The sequence below is a fragment of the Scyliorhinus torazame genome, chromosome 1 (assembly GCF_047496885.1).
Source record: "Scyliorhinus torazame isolate Kashiwa2021f chromosome 1, sScyTor2.1, whole genome shotgun sequence".
Classification (NCBI taxonomy): Eukaryota; Metazoa; Chordata; class Chondrichthyes; order Carcharhiniformes; family Scyliorhinidae; genus Scyliorhinus; species Scyliorhinus torazame.
In genome coordinates this window covers 124927992-124946173 of record NC_092707.1, presented here as the reverse complement: position 1 = coordinate 124946173, position 18182 = coordinate 124927992, and positions in this window count along the sequence as shown.

Genomic DNA, 18182 nt, shown 5'->3' with positions numbered 1-18182 from the left:
CCACTGGGGAAAGACTTGTTTCTAAAACAAAGCATTTAAAAACCTATTGTCACAGAAAAGTATATTTCTGGATTATATGTTTGTCTATTTAGGATGCTTGTGGGTTGGGTTTGATAAATGACCTTGTCTCATCTCACTGCTAAATAAACTAATACATTTTCTTTGTTAATGACTTCGATACTGGCAGTAAATCTGTCTGACAGCCAAGTGATTCAGCAGGGATGTGGGCTAACATTGCACAAATACCTCACGTTCACAATTTTCACCTCGTTTTGATATATTTTCTTTTACTTATCACTCTTACTTCTTACATACTGAGTGACCACTTACCCATTGAAAGGAGCTTATTGAGACGAAATTATTTGAGCAATTAGGGTCAATTCTCCAGTTTGAATAATGACAGGCTGGTAAATGCAGTGAAAATCGTCATTATATATTTTCTTCAGTAGAATATCTTTATCTGCTCCAGATGGTGCTTTTAACATTGACTTGTATTAAATCTAACTTTATTAAATGCATTTTTTCATCTGCTTGTGATGTCAGTTATTTATATGTCCATATTTGGTGTATGCAAAGCACCGATTCCTTTATCGTCTTTTTCCCTGGTAACCATTATCAAGCTTATTTGAAGATAAAATAAAAACAGTTCTGTGTTTCACTGAATCTATGAATGTTATTCTCATCAAGGTGAAAGGGGAGTCAGGGCTGGGGAATAGAGGTCCACACTCGAAGCACAAGTTGATCCATTCTCTCCACGGCCATGTTGCCAACTCATCTCGGGCATATTCCTGGTGCTTCTATCATGTGACCTGCCGCCTCCTACCATTGGGACAGAGGAATGAGGAGCCATTCAGTCCCTCAAGACTACTGTGCCATTAAATAAGGTCATGGCTGATCTGGGTGTGGTCTCAACTCTGCTTTGCCATCGGCCCGTCCAAAACCCTTCACTCCCTTATCTCGCAAAAATCTGTCCATCTCATGCTTGGATACGTTCAATGACCCGGCCTCCACTACTCTCCGGGGAAGAGAGTTTCACAGACTGAAGATCCTCTCAGAGAAAAAAAATCTTCTCCTCTCCATCTTAAACAGTAGGCATCTGGGGACGATTCTGCATTTCAGAGATTGAGTACTGACACGGGGACTGAATCGGTGATGTTCTATCACCAAATAAGAGGCGACGGTCCCGGAGAAATTCAAGATTCATTACGGGCTAGCACCGGCACCACATGGAACTAGAGCAATTCCAGTGAAAAACGATGACCTATTTACTGGGGTCAGGATAGGCACTCAAGAGGCTGACAAGGAGCAGCCAGATATATAAGCACTCCACACATTCTCATTCTGGCCAAAATGATGGCAGCCCGAAGAGTGGCACAACGGTTCGCAAATGTGGAGCTCGAGACCCTGCTGGATGCTCTGAAGGAGAGGAGAACACCCTGTTCACCAGGGTGTGAATGAGGCTGCCACCCGCTGCTGTACACCGGGCCTGGATGCAGGTGACAAAGGCTGTGAGTGCCGTGTGTCCCATTGCCAGGACCAGCCAGCAGTGCCAGAAAAAGCTGCCTGACCTCCTCAGGGCAGCCAGGGTGAGTAACCAGCACCATGCCTCTGGCACCAACCACCCCACAAAGCCGTAACCCCCTCCTCCTCCCCAACTAGAGGGCGACCGAACCCCACCTGCCGGCAGTCTGCTCCCACCCCACCCTGCACCATATGCCAGCACCCATATCGCCTGCCATGGCTGGGTGCCCTGGTCACAAAGGCCACTAGCTGCTTACCTTCCGTGTTGCCCGTGTCCAACTGACTAACACTGTGCATTTTCTGTCTCCCCCGCCCCCACTCTGCCAGAGGAAGGTGGCACACAACTGCAGGGAGAGAGACTGGAGAGGGCCCGCCGGACCTGCATCCCCGTCATGGAGTGGCCGGCACTGGACCTAGTTGGTGGGCCCAGGGAGAGGGCAGTCGCCGAGGCAGAGATCAGCATCGGGGAACCAAGTGAGATCCCGCTGAGTTGCGGTGTCCCTATGGCACGGGTTGCACAACTCCCACACTACTCCCACCCCACCCCACCACCCCCACACCATCCCACCACCCCCACACCACACCACCACTCCCAGGCTATTATATGTTTCAATAAGATCACCTCTCAATCTTCTAAACTCCAAAGGGTATGGGCCCAACTTGTTCAAACTTTCTTCATAAGATAAACATAATTTAAGATAATTATAAAATATTAAAAAATAAAATAATGCTAAACATCATAAGAGAATGCCATCCCATCCCCGTGGTCACCAGCTATGTCCAATCCCACAGCGCAGCACCTTCCCACAACCAATCAGAGAGTGAACAGATTCTGTATTACCTTATTATTTGGAAGATTCTTGACTGACTAATTTTTCCAACTTTCCATTTATGAAAGTGATCAAATGACGAAAAAAGGGGCAGCATGGTGGCACAGTGGTTGAACACTGCTGTTTCACGGTGCCGAGGTCCCAGGTTCGATCCCGGGTCTGGGTCACTGTCCGTGTGGAGTTTGCACACTCTCCCCGTGTATAGTGATCTCTGTATATGTATATACATGAAGGGTTAATATGTAGTCAGTACAGTCAGAAGATCACTAAAGGGCAACCCGAACAGAGAGTATAAATACAAGCTCAATCTGTTTACCAGCTCTCTTCGGGTGTGTTGAGGCTAGAGAACAGAAGTATAGTTAGCTCAGAGTGTAAAGGATAATATTCATAGTTAATCTAATTCTATTTTGCTTAATTTGACTACTAGTAAAAGTATTGAAGAATCAAACTCACAAGTTAATTGATTAGTTACTCAATAAATTATTTGTTATCACTGGGCAACCACGAGTGTTCATCATCATCAAAGTTAAGTATAACTCGGCATAAACAAATGAGTAACATAACACCGTGCTTGCGTGGGTTTCGTCCCCCAACCCAAAGATGTGCAGGGTAGGTGGATTGGCCACGCTAAATTGCCCCTTAATTGGAAAAAATGAATTGGGTACTGTAAATTTTGAAAAAAGATTCTTTAATTTCCTGATGATTTGTTTCTTCCGGGTGGGTTACAAAGTGTTCCAGAGACTCATCTTTCGTTCTCGGAGTCACCATGACAACCCTGGAGGATTGACATCTCCACCCCATCGGCGTTGATGGACCAGCTGTGTGTTCCCAGCATTTTCTGTTTTTGTTCCAGATTTCAATAGGCTTGAACATTTTGGAAAATTGCAAGTGAAATGTCAAATTCAAATATAAACATTTACAATGTAAACAAACCCGATCGACCCACAGACAACCCAATGCATTGTTCTATTGAATTGAACCGTTAAATTAAATCGGGGAACTTAAAAATGTAATTGTTCTCGTGACATTTGGCATATTGTCAAATATTGATACTGCCACTTGCATCTACAAATCTTCTTGCATGCGACATACAGCTGCCGAACAGTAAAGTAACACGATGTTTAAATATGATACCGTCTGTGATTCTCATTTAACCAATTCAAAGTTATGCTGCTATTGTAACTGTCATGATGTGCAAACATAAAACCAATGAACACTCAGAATAGGACACAACCAATGGGCAGTCAGGACACTCAGAGGTGGCATCACCACAAGGTGGCATGACATAAACACTATAAAAGGGACGAGGCACTCACAGCCTGCCTCTTTCCACAGACAGACATCTAGAGAGTTAGACAGGGTTGATCAGCAGCATCACACCCCACCACGTGGCTTAGAGCAAGCTGGTACAGTTAGACTGAGTTACTACAGTTAGATTAGCAGAGAGTCAAACTCATTTGAGAACTGTGTTAATAGTTCAATAAACACGTTGAACTCATTTCAGAGTCTGGAGCATCCTTTATTTAAGACTGCATCAAGTAGCAGCCTGTGTTATCCGAAGCAGCATAACACAACATGATACCAGGAGTGGCTGTTCAGTCTATTTAGTTCAACTCAGCAGGATCCGTGGCAACTAGCTACTCCATACAGGCACAATGGACAAGATTCAGGCTCCTCATCAGCTCAGGACCACCAGCAATCTTAATGGCAACTGGCTATCATTCAAGCAGAAATTTCAACTATACGTGGAAGCATCCGACCTCAATGGCACCACCGATGCTCGGAAGATAGCTCTTCTACTCACCACTGCGCGTGACCATGCAATAGAGATCTTCAACTCCTTTCACTTTTCCGAAGGGCAGGACAAAACGAAGTACCAAGCCATCCTGGACAAATTCAACAGCCACTGCGAGGTGGACACCAACAAAATCTTCGAGCGCCACATCTTCAAGCAGAGGATGAATGTAAAGATGAATCCTTCAACCCTGGCAGTCGCGATTGAAACGTGTACTGTGCATGAGCACTCTAAAAATCGCTGTTCACAGTACAAAATGGCAGAAAGTGAAAAACAAGCCTCCCACGAGGTGGAGAGTGTTCAGGCCATCTCCCGGATGCAGCGCCTCCAAATTGACGAAAGCGGCCATTTCGCGCACTCTTCCCGGGGCCCGATGCATGCGCAATGCGATTGGGAACACAAAACGGTCGAAAACCGCACTGCGCAGGTGCAGACGTCCGAGAACCGCAACGTGCATGCGCAACGACGCACTGAGCGACATCATGACATGTGCGAACTGCGGCACCGCCTATTTTTTTAAAAACTGCCCTGCAAGAGGCAAACGCTGTTTAAACTGTGGGAAACCAAACCACTATGCAGCCCTGTGCAGATCTGCACCACCAGTCAGGAGCCAGCGCTCCCAATTCCGACAGCGGCACATTTGAAGTGTGCAACACCGAATGCATGACTCTGATCCAGGCAGTGCGACGGGTCCAGATGATGAATACCTGGACAACACTTACCGAGTGGGCATTATTACGAAGTGCGAATACGCCACACCGGACACATCGCGAGTCCAATCAATCCTGGCCGTGGATTCCGAGGACGAATGGCATGCAGTGATGAAGGTCAACTACTGCCCCATCCAGTTCAAACTGGACACAGGTGCCTCCGCCAACCTGATTTCGCAGGTGGACTTCAAGAGAATCAAGCAGCCCCCCACAATCCTTCCAGCTGCCTGCAAACCCCTGGACTACAATGGAAACGCAATCAAGGCACTGGGGTCCTGCCATCTGCTGGTGCCCAGCCGACACACACAAGCAAGCTTACGTTACGAGGTTGTTGAACCAGACAGAGCATCTCTGCTAGGTGCGCACGTCTGCAAGCAACTGAACCTCATTCAAAGGGTCTACACCACGACGCCGTCCCGTTCGGATCTTCAGGCCAGCATCGACGACACCCTAACCCAGTACCCAGATGTATTTAGCGGGATGGGCACGCTGGCGTATGAGTACAGGATTCTACTGCGGCCTGATGCCAAGCCAGTGGTCCACGCACCATGACGAGTCCCTGCTCCACTGAGAGAGCGCCTGAAGGCAGAGCTCACGAGTCTACAACAAAAAGGCATCAGCTCCAAGGTCACTGAACCAACCGACTGGGTCAGCTCGATGGTGTGTGCAAAGAAGCTATCGGGGGACCTATACATCGGCATTGACCCAAGGATCTAAACAAAAACATTATGCGGGAACATTATCCCATCCCGAAGAGGGAAGAAATCATGCGTGAGATGGCACACGCGCGCTTCTTCACAAAATTGGACGCATCCCAAGGATTTTGGCAAATCCAACTTGAAGAATCCAGCAGAAGGCTCTGCACCTTCAACACACCTTTTGGCAGATTCTGCTACAACCAAATGCCATTTGGCATCATCTAGGCATCAGAGATTTTCCATCGCATCATGGAACAGATGATGGAGGGAATAGAAGGGGTTCGTGTCTACGTTGACGATATCATAATCTGGTCGAGAACCCCAGAGGAACATGTGTCGCGGCTCAAGAAAGTATTCCGACGCATACATGAACTGGCCTCAAGCTAAACAGGTCCAAGTGCTGTTTTGGGACATCCACGCTGAAGTTCCTGGGTGATCGGATTTCGCGACATAGTGCGTGCCCGGACACAGACAAAATTAAAGCCACCGAGGCAATGAAAGTCCCCGAGGACAAGAAGGCAGTACTGCGCTTCCTGGGAATGGTCAATTTCCTTGGCAAGTTCATCCCAAATTTGGCCACACACACCACGGCCCTACACAACCTGGTGAAAAAATCAACCTCCTTTGAGTGGAAGGCGGAGCACCGAACAGAGTGGCTGGAGCTGAAAGCCAAGCTCACCACTGTACCCGTCCTTGCATTCTTTGACCCAGACCGAGAAACCAAGATATCCACAGATGCGCGTCAGGATGGCATTGGGACGGTGTTGCTTCAAAGCGACGACACGTCGTCCTGGGTACCAGTAGCATACGCGTCACGGGAATGACACCCACTGAGACCAAATATGCGCAAGTTGAGAAGGAGTGTTTAGGTCTTCTCACCGGCATCCTCAAATTTCATGATTATGTCTACGGTTTGCCAACATTTACTGTTGAGACGGATCATAGGCCTCTGGTCCACATCATCCAAAAGGACCTGAACAACGTGACGTCTCGTTTGCAGAGGATTCTGCTCAAACTCCGGAGGTATGATTTCAATTTGGTGTACACACCTGGCAAGGAGGACATCATCGCTGATGCATTGTCCCGCTCCGTCAACTCACCCAGTGAACCACTGGAGATCATCCAGCACATTGAATTGCAGGTACAACTGTGCGCAAGCACTCTCCTGGCAACAGATGAGAAGATTGTTCTCATCCGAGGAGACACATCCAAAGAGCCCCTGTTGCAGTGAGTCATCCACAACCTCAGCATTGGCTGGCAGAAAGGGCAATGTCCTCAATTCTACAACGTCAAGGACGACCTGACGCTGATCGACAGCATCCTGCTCAAGCTGGACAGGATGGTCATCCTGCTATGTCACCAGAGCATGGTGCTGCGGCAGATTCATGAGGGACACCTGGGCGTAGAAAAGTGCAGACGCAGGGCGAAGATAAAAGCAAATTTGGAGTGATTATCGCAAAGTTTGATGACCACTGCAAAATGCAGACAAATTAAATACTGGAGCGTTTCAGGTTTCATAAAATGTTACAGAAAAACAGCGAGCCAATCACGAGCTTTGTCATCAATCTTAAGTTATTAGTACAATGCTGCAATTTTTTTAACGCTGCAAGATTCTAAGGTTCGTGATCAGATAGCTTATGGTATTTCTGATGAAAGATTAAGCAAAGAATTATTAATGCGCAACAATTTAACACTTAAAATGTTTATATCATGAACAATCAAAGAATCAATATAATGAATACCTAGAATATAAAATCCGTGAAAATGGGGCGAAAACTTACCACGAGGTAGAGGCAGTATCGCACTCGTTGAAGAAGCACGTTTTGAACGGCATCCATATTCTGCGAGTGCAGTACGCACATGCGCACATCCAGAAAAGAAGCAAACCGGAATATACCATTCTGTGATGCGCAAAAAAGAGCGCACTCTGGAGGAAGATCAATTTAGGCATGCGCAATCGATGATTACGCATAACGTCACCAGCGTCATGTTGTCAGGAAACTCAGACCACACCCACTTAAAGGGAAACTGCCCGAAAATTAAAAATAAGAGTTTGGGAAAAAACTCGGTGGGAAAAAAATATTTTATTGAGGGTTTTTTTTGGCATTGTAACAGCAGCAATATGAACAATGTACATCAAAATATAAACATGGTACAAATACCGTCTCCCTCCCCCACAGGTCCCACCATTACTTTACCCCCTACTCTACTTAACCTACACCCCCCCCCCCACCCCCCCCTTCTGCTGACGATTAATTCTCTGCGAAGAAGTCGATGAATGGTTGTCACCTCTGGGCGAACCCTAACAGTGACCCTCTCATGGCGAACTTAATTTTCTCCAGACAGAGAAAGCTAGCCATGTCCGATAGCCAGGTCTCTGACTTCAGGGACTTGGAGTCCCTCCATGCTAGTAATATCCGCCTCCGGGCCATCAGGGAAGCAAAGGCCAGAACGTCTGCCTCTTTCTCCTCCTGGATTCCCAGATCCTGCGACACCCTGAAAATCGCCACCTCTGGACTCAATGCCACCTTGTATTTAATACCTTGGACATGACGTCAGCAAACCCCTGCCAAAATCCCCTCAGCTTTGGACATGCCCAGAACATGTGGACATGGTTCGCTGGTCCTCCCGCACATTTTGCGCATCTATCCTCCACCCCAAAGAATCTGCTCATCCGGGCCACTGTCATGTGAGCCCGGTGCACGACCTCAAATTGAATCAGGCTGAGCCTGGCACACGTCGCAGTCACGTTGACTCTACTCAATGTGTCCGCCAAAGGCCCTCTTCTATCTCTCCCCCCAGCTCCTCCTCCCACTTTCGCTTCAGCTCCTCGGTCTGCGTCTCTTCTGATCCCATAAGCTCCTTATAAATGTCCGAAACGCTCCCCTCTCCTATCCATCCTCTGGAAACTACCCTATCCTGAATCCCCCTTCGTGGCAGGAGTGGGAAGGTTGGTACCTGTCTACGCAGAAAGTCCCGCACCTGCAGATATCGAAATTAGTTTCCCCCTGCCAATGCAAACTTCTTCTCCAACGCCCTCATTCTCGGAAAGCTCCCCTCTATAAACAAGTCCCCCATCCTCTCAATCCCCGCTCTCCGCCAAATTCGGAACCCCCGTCCATCCTCCCCGGGGGAAACCGGTGATTAGCGCAGATTGGGGACCAGGCCGATGCTCCCACTGCTCCCACATGTCTCCTCCACTGCCCCCAGGCTCTCAAGGCTGTCACCACCACGGGGCTGGTGGAGTACTGTGCGGGCGGGAACGGCAGAGGCGCAGTTACCAGCGACCCAGACTTGTGCCCCTGCAAGATGCCGTCTCCATACGCACCCATGCTGGATACCTAGGTACCTGAAACTGTACCCTCACACTCTAAACAGCAGTTCCCCCGGTCGCCTCTCCTGACCCCTCGTCTGGACCACAAACATCTTGCTCTTCTCCATATTAAGCTTGTACCCCCAAAACCGGCCGAATTCCCCTAAAATTCCCATAATTTCTTCCATCCCCTCAATTGGATCTGACACACACAAAATCAGGTTGTCCGCATACAACGAGACTCTGTGCTCCACCCCCCCCGGACCAGCCCCTTCCAGCCCCTTGAGGCCCTCAGAGCAATTGCCAGCGGCTCTATAGCCAGCACAAACGGCAGCGGGGAGAGGGGGCATCCCTGTCTCATCCCCAGTGCAGTCTAAAATAGTCCGAAGTCGTCCTGTTCATCCGTACACTTGCCACAGGAGCCTGGTACAGCAACCTGACTCAGTCAATAAAGCCCCTCCCAAATCCGAACCGTCCCAGAACCTCCCATAAATAATCCCACTCAACCCGGTCAAAAGCTTTCTCCGCATCCATCGCGACCACTACCTCCACCTCCCTACTGTCCGGGGACATCATGATAACGTTTAACAGCCTTCTTATATTGGCCACCAGCTGCCTGCCCTTAACGAACCCCGTCTGATCTTCCACAAAGACGTTCAGCACACAATCCTCAATCCTCAAGGACAAAATTTTGGCCAGCAGATTGGCATCTACTTTCAACAGGGATATCGGCCTGTAAGACCCACATAGCTCCGGGTTCTTGTCCCGCTTCAGGATATGTGAAATCATGGCCTGTGACATCGTCTGGGGCAGAACCCCCCTTTCCCTTGCCTCATTAAACACCTTCATCAGCACCAGTGCCAATATCCCGGAGAACTTTTTACAGAACTCCGCTGGGTACCCATCCGGTCCCGGGGCCTTCCCCGACTGCATGGCCTTCAAGCCCTCCACTAACTCTTCCAACCCGATCGGGGCCCCCAGCCCTTCTACCAGCTCCCCATCCACCTTCAGGAAAGTCAGCCCCTCCAGTAAGTGTCTCATCCCCTCCGGCCCCGCAGGTGGTTCCGACCTGTACAACCTGCTGTAAAAAATCCCGAAACGCCTTACTCACCCCTGCCGAGTCCCCAATGGGAAATGGTAGTGGTCAGGCTTCTGGGCACGATCTGGTTAGCACCACACTGCTGCTGATGTACGTCAGGTGGAGTCAGGAACATCCAGGGGGAACAGAAGTCGGAGGTCTGCTGGATGCCAGGATGCTGAGCCTCTGGAAGTGGGTTAACCAGAGATGATAGGGAGCGGCCGGGATGTTCAGAGGGAGATGTCAGTGTCACTCCAGCAGATCCATAGTCAACTGGAGACCCAGAGACTCCGGGTGCAGGAGATGGCGCCAGTAATAAGTGGCACCGAAGGCAACACTGCTCGGGTGGCGACCACTGTGGAGAGCCTGCTGCACAACGTCAGCAGTATGAGTAAGGTGTTCAAGGCGTCACACAGTCGGTGATGGCCATGGTTGAGGGTCTCAGTAGAATATCCAACTCGCTGGGGGATGTGACGCAGCACCAGGCTAACCTTGATGAGGTACTGCGGGACATGTCCCACTCTTAGATGGGCATGGCCAAAGCGCTGTGGAACTTGTCCCAGTGACAGTTGGGCATGGCTGAGGCACTGCAGAGCCTGGCTCGGTCACTGGGGGATGTGTCCCAGTCACTGAGGAGCATCGCCGAGGGCGTTGACACAATGGTGCGGATCCATGGGGAACCGCCAAGGCTGGCAGAGCCAGACGATGCAGGAGCAGTTGGAGCTCGAACCAGTTGCCCCTCCATCCGATGGTGAACCCCAGGGCCCTATGGGCACCTGCCGGGAGGAGGGGGCGCTGGGTGCCAGGTCGGACCTGTCCCATGGAGTGGCGATGGTGGCCACCAGCTCCCCCGAGTTCCACCACTTGATGAGGCCACGTCTCAAAGTCAGCACACAGGTCAGGGTGGCACGGCTGTGCAGCTGGTAAGTGAGCCCTCCAACCCCAGAGGATGCCCGCCAGTGGCATGGAAGGCCACGGGACATGGTAAGCAACTGGCTGCCTCCACCTCAGATGTGCATCCTGGGGAAATACCAAGACATAGTGGTAGAGCTTGGAGGGCCAGGCACGTTGAGGATCACTGAGGGCACCTGGGTAGGGGAAGGGGTGGTGTAGGACCGTGGGGAGTGGGGTATTGTACAGCACATTAAACAATTTTTGGCACACCCATTATGATGCCTCTGTCACTTTGTCATTTTGTTCCGTGATGCGGCCTGACCCGCAGATCCTTTGCCCATCTCTCCAGGCATCCCCACCCCCTTCCCTGGGCGTTCACCCAGCCTACGGCCGTGGACATATACCTGGAGCTGTGTCCAATCCCCTGGGTGTTTGGATGTTGGCTGCTGTGTGTGTGATGTTGCCTCCCGCAGTGTACAAATATACTGTCCAGGTATCAAGGTGCGATCGGAATGCTACCTGCTGCATGGCCCGCCTAACCACAGGAATCCCCTTGGCATGCGTCAAGTGCCCACTTCACCATGATTGCCAATTCCCTAGTAGCGATAGCCTTCATTAAATGTTTTTCAGATAAAGATAGATAGTTTTTTGAAGAATAAAGGGATTAAGGGTTATGGTGTTCGGGCGGAGCTGAGTCCACAAAAGATCAGCCATGATCTCATTGAATGGTGGAGCAGGCTCGAGGGGCCAGATGGCCTACTCCTGCTCCTAGTTCTTATGTTCTTATGTTCAGCCGCACAGCCAGAGGCCTCAGCAATCGGTGGGGGTTATGGGTGATTGGTAGGGCAGAAGGGCAGGAACAAGGGTTGCCCTCAGAATGAGTTTGAAATCCAGGGGTTGGCATGGTGGTGTAGCGAATAATTGCCCCCCCTTGTCCCCCCCCAGTGCCTCTACCCCACACCCCCATGACAGCCCACCCCTATGGATGGTCTGTCACCCCCCGCCGAGCATCGGGGTGGCAATCCCAGAACCCTGTGCTCTTTGCCTGTGAGCAAAGATGGCTACTCACCTCCTTGGCTCCCCGCAGAAGCCCTTCCGCCAGGTTCACGTTTTTCAAAAGGAGTACTAATCGGCACCAGTGTAACCACTTGTTGGTGAGGCCGCTGAATGATGGGAGGGTGTTGGATATGGGGTCACTCTCATTAATTGTATGGAAATGGGGCTTAAGTGGTAATAAATGATTTCTTGTGCCACGCTACAGCGAGATCCCGATTTTGCCTACGGGAGCGGGCTGGTTGCATCGCAAACTGTTTGGCACCCGCCGTGGATCTCATTTTTGGCCTATCCCACTATTCACCTGCCTCGTTACGCTTGAGCGAGAGTGTAATGAGGCCGGAGAATCGCGCCCTGAATTTCTGTTAGAAAAGTAAGATACAGTGGATGCTGAAAATTTGAAAGAAAAACAAAATGTTGGAAATACTCAGCACAAGCGGGCAGCATCTGTGGAGGGAGAAAGAGAGTTAACAGATGGAACTTTACATTTTGGGGAATAAGGGTGGTGGTGGTGGGTGGGTGGGTTTTGCAGCACAGTTCCTGCTGGGTTACATTGGAGAAATTGGGTCTTTTTTCACACTTGGAAGCCAATTCATTATGCATCGGAGAGTAGCTCTCCGAACCACATGGTCTGCCCCATCATTACCTAATGGAGTCAAAGATCCAAAAGTCATATTTAAATGCCACCTGAGCGCACACATTCACTCTCTTCAGCCCGGCTGTGTGGAGGAGACATTTTGAGTTGGTTGCGGCCAAGAAAAAGCTGCATGAAGGTTCACCCACCAGCAACCGGGTGTCCCATACATGAGGACTTCAAGAAGCCCAGCAATCTGACCTCATCGGCCTGGGAGTCGGTTGCAAGTGTGCAGGTCCTTCCTGTTGGTTCCCTCATATCCAATTTCTTTTACTTTGTCATCATCATTTTGCTCCTGGATAGTTAATGGACATATACTTTTAAATCGAGTAGAGAAAGTGAGGAACTCAAAAGTTATCCTTTTTACTATTCGCATTATATTTTATTTTCTCCCCTTTCCCCCTGTGCTTGTCTATCTTGTGTGTGTGTATAGAGCACGGGGCAAGTTAAAGGAGGGGGGGGGGGGGTTAGGAACTAGATAATAGTTAACCAGCTGTATTTGCTGCCTATTTACCCATAGTTATTGCGATTAATAAAAACTAATTGTGTTTACATTTACAAACCTGATGAACACTGTTATTGGACAGCCAAAGAACAAAGATATTTGGGTATTTTCTAAAAAATCAATTGTGATGCCACTCCGAGTCAAGTGGGGCTGAAATTGATCATGCACTAGCCCAAGGTGCAGTAATACAAGGAAGGTCAGATTGTTGGGCACCTGCATGAGGAACGCCATCCAGTGTAGGAATAGGATGAATGATCTCATCTGCTGCTCCTGGGCAAGTCAACCTTCAGCTCACTCCAATCTCCTACTCCCATACATCCATCATGCACTCCAAGGATTGTACTGCTCAGGGGTCTTGCACAATACTAGCGGGGACACATCAGCACAGATTGTCCCATGGATCAGTAGCATCTCATCTATCATGCTCCATCCTTGGCCTTTACTGGGAGGGCTCAGCATACACAGCAGGCATGTATGCTTCCCAATCTCTCTTCCATCTCTCCTCGTCATATTCCATCAGTTTGCCTTCGTGCAGGACAAGCCTGCTCACAACAAGAGGGAGAGATCCCAGATTGGGGCGAGACAGCTGACATATAGGCACTCTGCAGATTTGAGGAGGATGCGCCTGGTTGGCAGGGAGGACAGGGATCATTTCTGTGGGGAAGGTGACATTGGCCTCTCCTAACAAGATGAGCCTTCGATCAGTTGATCTCATCCTGACATTCATGGGGAGTGACATGCAATGTTGTATTCAGCCCTTTCATGAATTAAATCTATCTTCTCTTTCCTATAGCAGCCTCAGGTACAGATAGGCCAGCAGCGCCAACATAAGCCCCAGCCCCCAGACCACCTCAGAAGAGGAAGATGCAGATTAATTTGAGGTACACCCATCACTGTGTCCATCTGCATCCTCCACCAGTGCAGAGATACTCACTCTGGTGGGTCATAATTCTAGATTATGGGTTCCCTCCGGGTGCTCCGGTTTCCTCCCACAGTCCAAAGATGTGCAGGTTAGGTGGATTGGCCATGCTAAATTGCCCTTAGTGTCCAAAAGGTGGGGTGGGGTTACTGGGTTACGGGAATTAGGTGGAGGTGTGGGCTTGGGTGGGGTGCTCTTTCCAAGGGCCGGTGCAGACTCGATGGGCCGAATGGCCTCTTTCTGCACTGTAAATTCTATGAAATTCTAAATTCTATTAGGCCTGGGGTCACATTCTGGGGCGCAGATCATAGACACACCTCCGCAGCAGTCAAAGGAAGTGGTTGCCCAGGTTGTGAAAAAAAAGTGCCTGCATGCATTATTATGTAAATGCTCAGCAGAGCAAAGGCTAAAATAGGACTGGAGAGTGGCACAGCCCACAGTGTGATATATGTTGTCACATTGTAAGAGACTAGTAGAACAGAACTCTGTAAGCAACTAGCCTACATGGTGGAAGCTACAATATGGAAAACCATCCTTGGAACTGCAAACAGTTAAAGCCTACCAATAAAAGTGTTTATGTTTAGACGCACAAGGCTCAAGATCTCATCAATGAGCCACCACCACTGCAACTTAAAGACCCCATATTACATACATAGTATGACACATGTCTGTGGCACTGGAAGGACTGCAGGAGATTGAGAGTCCACTGAATCCAAGTACGATGATAAGCATCTGGAAATGGCCATCACACACATGCTGGAGATGCAATGACAGGCAGCGGAAAATCAGGCAGAGTTGCGAGAGGCAATCAACAGACTAGAGCGAAGGATGGTGGAATCCATCCCAGTTCTGTCTGATGTTGTGATTCCGACATTTGAGCACTTCAAGGTCTGAATGGGAAGTGTGGCGACAGCTCTGGAGACCTTAGTCCAATAGATCCTGCCTGATCTGTGCTCAGACCTGCAACCCATTGCTATAGGCATTAATACGATTCATTAGTGGCTGGGCAAGAGGGGGTCGGTGCACCTCAATCTCATTACAGGAATCCTCTTCTCCTTTGGGAGTCAGATAGGGGCCACAAGGCACTGACAGGGAGGAGGACAAGCAGCTGGAGACCCCCGCGGGGGCCATCAACCCAGGTGACTCCGAGAGTATCCAGCTGAAATGTTTCCAATAATTTCCCTACCACTGATTTTATACTCACATGTTTTTTCTCTACTTCTCTTCTTGAATAATGATACCACATTAACTGCCCTCCAGTCTCTGGCACCTCTCTTGTGGCACCTCTCCTCTTCCAGAGAAGATTTGAAAATTAGCATCAGTGTCCCTGCATTCTCCTTCCCTGCCTCACACAGCATCCTGGGATACATCTCATCTGGGCCTTGGGACTTATCCACTTTTAAGCCTGCTACAACCGCTAACACCTCCACCTTCTCAATGCTAATCTGTTCAATTGTATCACTGTCCCCCTCCCTGCTGTCTATACCTACATCATCCTTCTCCATAGTGTACAAAGATGCAAAATACTCATTTAATACTTTTGGCTCCACACACTGGTTGCCACGTTTGTCCATAATGGGCCTTATTCTTTCCCTCGTTACCCTCTTGCCCTTAATATCTTACAAAATACCTTGGGATTTTCTTTTATTTTGCATGCCTGTGTCTTTCATGCCTCGTCTTCACTCTCCAATATTTCTTTTTTAAGTACCCCCCCTGCACTCTCTAAACTCCTCCAGGGCATCCATCGTTTTGAGCCCTTTGTATCTACCGTAAGCTGGTCTCAAAATAAAAATGCAACACCATCATGTTGAATGCCCAAAGTTGCTGCACTGTTTGAAACCAAAACTGGAAAAGAATCTGCTTGGAGGTGTTCTGAAGCAATGTGGGAGGGACCCATGGATGAACCAAAAGACCTTTCTGGGGTATCCCCAAACTGCTTAGAGCCACAAAAATGAAATAGAGACAGAGCTAAGGGAAAAGGGAAAGATAGCGGCAATGCTATTTGCACGCATGCATTACCATGTCATGAATGCCCATTAAAATTGCTGCTCCCCTGAAACACGTTACTGGGGCGGCTGGAGAATCACCAGAGGAACCATGCACATCATGGGCGAGATTCTCCGCCGGCGGGATGCTCTGTTTTGCGGCGGCGTGGGTTTGACCCACAATGGGAAACCCCATTGACCAGCCGACGTAACGGAACATCCCACCGGCAGGGTGAAGCAGTAATGTGTTGTGGCAGGACGGGTCATCCAGCCGCATGAGTCTCCAGGAACATTGGAGTCCCTCCAATCCAAACACTGACAGGAGGAAGGTTGTAGCTGGTCTCAAAATAAAAATGCAGGACCATTATGTTGAATGCCCAAATGTTGTTACACAGCCCACCATCAGCCCGCCATGAAATTTCTGAAGGGAAAATTCTGAACTAATTTCCTGCCAGGAGGGGGGGAGGAATCCGACTTTTGGCCTCTCTCCGAATTTTCCTCTCTCACCTGCCATGGAACCCGCTGTTGGCAGGTCTGGAAAATTCCATGCAACTTTGAGTGAAATATAACTCTTCGTCTGAACTGCTCACTGAGCGACACCTCCTGCCCTTGCTGCTGTCACCCCTCCACTTCCCTCAGCCACCGCTCACCTCTAGCCTGGGATCGAGTGACCAGAGATCGCAGTTGGTTGTCATACTGCCAGCAGCCACCGCCTCTCCAGTAATGCTGCTGCTCAACAAAGTTGCCGGCCTCTAATTAAGTAGCATCTCTGCCTCCATGGTCCTCAATTCCAGCAGAAAGACCAGTACAGGCCTGTCAAGCGCCAGAGTTGGACAGTGCAATGGGCCTTCCCAAAACACTGTGACAGTGGGATTCTGCTGGAGCTTCAGCCAGTGGGCAGGATCCCAATCGTCTCTACAAGATTCCGCCCAAAGGGCTAGATTCTCCAATTCTCAGGCTATGTCATGACACCGGTGTGGGAACGGTGGCCTTTTACGACTGGAAATTTGGCACAAAACGGCCACCGAACCTCTGATTGGCTATGGACGAGCATGCGGACAGCGTAGAGCACCTGGCTCGAGCTGCCGATACAGCCAGAGAATTGCCGGGTCATGGCCGCGCATGCGCACGGTGGTGGCCTGCAGCGGCTGTGCCGAGCAACATGGCACCAGCCGTGCATTAACCCGGCCTGCCAAATAGTGCCCCTCTTTTGGCCAGCTCGCGACCCCTGGGACCACCCCCCAAAGTCCTCCCTTCCCGCTGATTGGTCCTCCCCCAACTGTGGCGGCGCGAGACTGAGTCAACAGCCACCACACTAAGTTACTACAAATAATACCACGAGTGACTGACGCCTCGGCTGGTCGGGCATGGAGCATCCGGGGGTGGGCCTCAGGCAACATCCTGAGGCTGTCGATATGGCGTGCAGTACACTGCTTTGAAGGGGGCGGCGCATCGTGAAAGCGGCGTCGCCCCCGATTTCGGCGCAAACTTTGATTCTCCAGCCGATCGCCGAACGCGATTTTGGCGTCGCCGACCGGAGAATCCCGCTCATTGTCTCCAGTTTCATTGTCAAATTGTTAAGACAATAGAGAGTAACTCATTTCAACTTACCAAGGAAGACTGCTGCGATTTCCCTGGTGCCTGTAGCTCAATTATACAGACCATGTGACAGTCACCCATTTAACCATCCGTGGAGATCCATCGTTTATTATTTAAATTTTGTTTTCAAAGCAGGACTTGTAATACAAATATAAATTAATTTCTGGAAAATGAGGATTGAAAATATTTTGTGGGGTGCAGCTTGCAGACTAACAACATTTCTGACTCATAATGCCTCCCCCTCCAGAACTAAGACTGATTATTGCAAATTCTGCAATAAGAATCACATTTTGGTTTTTTTTAGTGCTGTGTTTTATTTATACTGCAAGATGCACTGCAGATAGAATGAGTCATCTATGTACTAGCTTGCCTGTACAGTCATACTGACAGCAGCAAGATGAAACTCTTTAGGAAGTTCCAACCAAAGTAATTAGTTTGGAAATTCCAGGAAACATCCAGGACCAACCTGATACCAGATGGCGATACAGAAGACACAAAAGCCATATTGTCTGGGGTTTTTAGTAGACTTTCAAATCATTGCGTATGATGTTGTGAAACTTTTTTCATGTTAGAATGACGACAACAGCACAAACGTTAATACAAAGAAAAGGTTCGCCAAGGATTTCTATTTGTGAAAGGAACCATCAC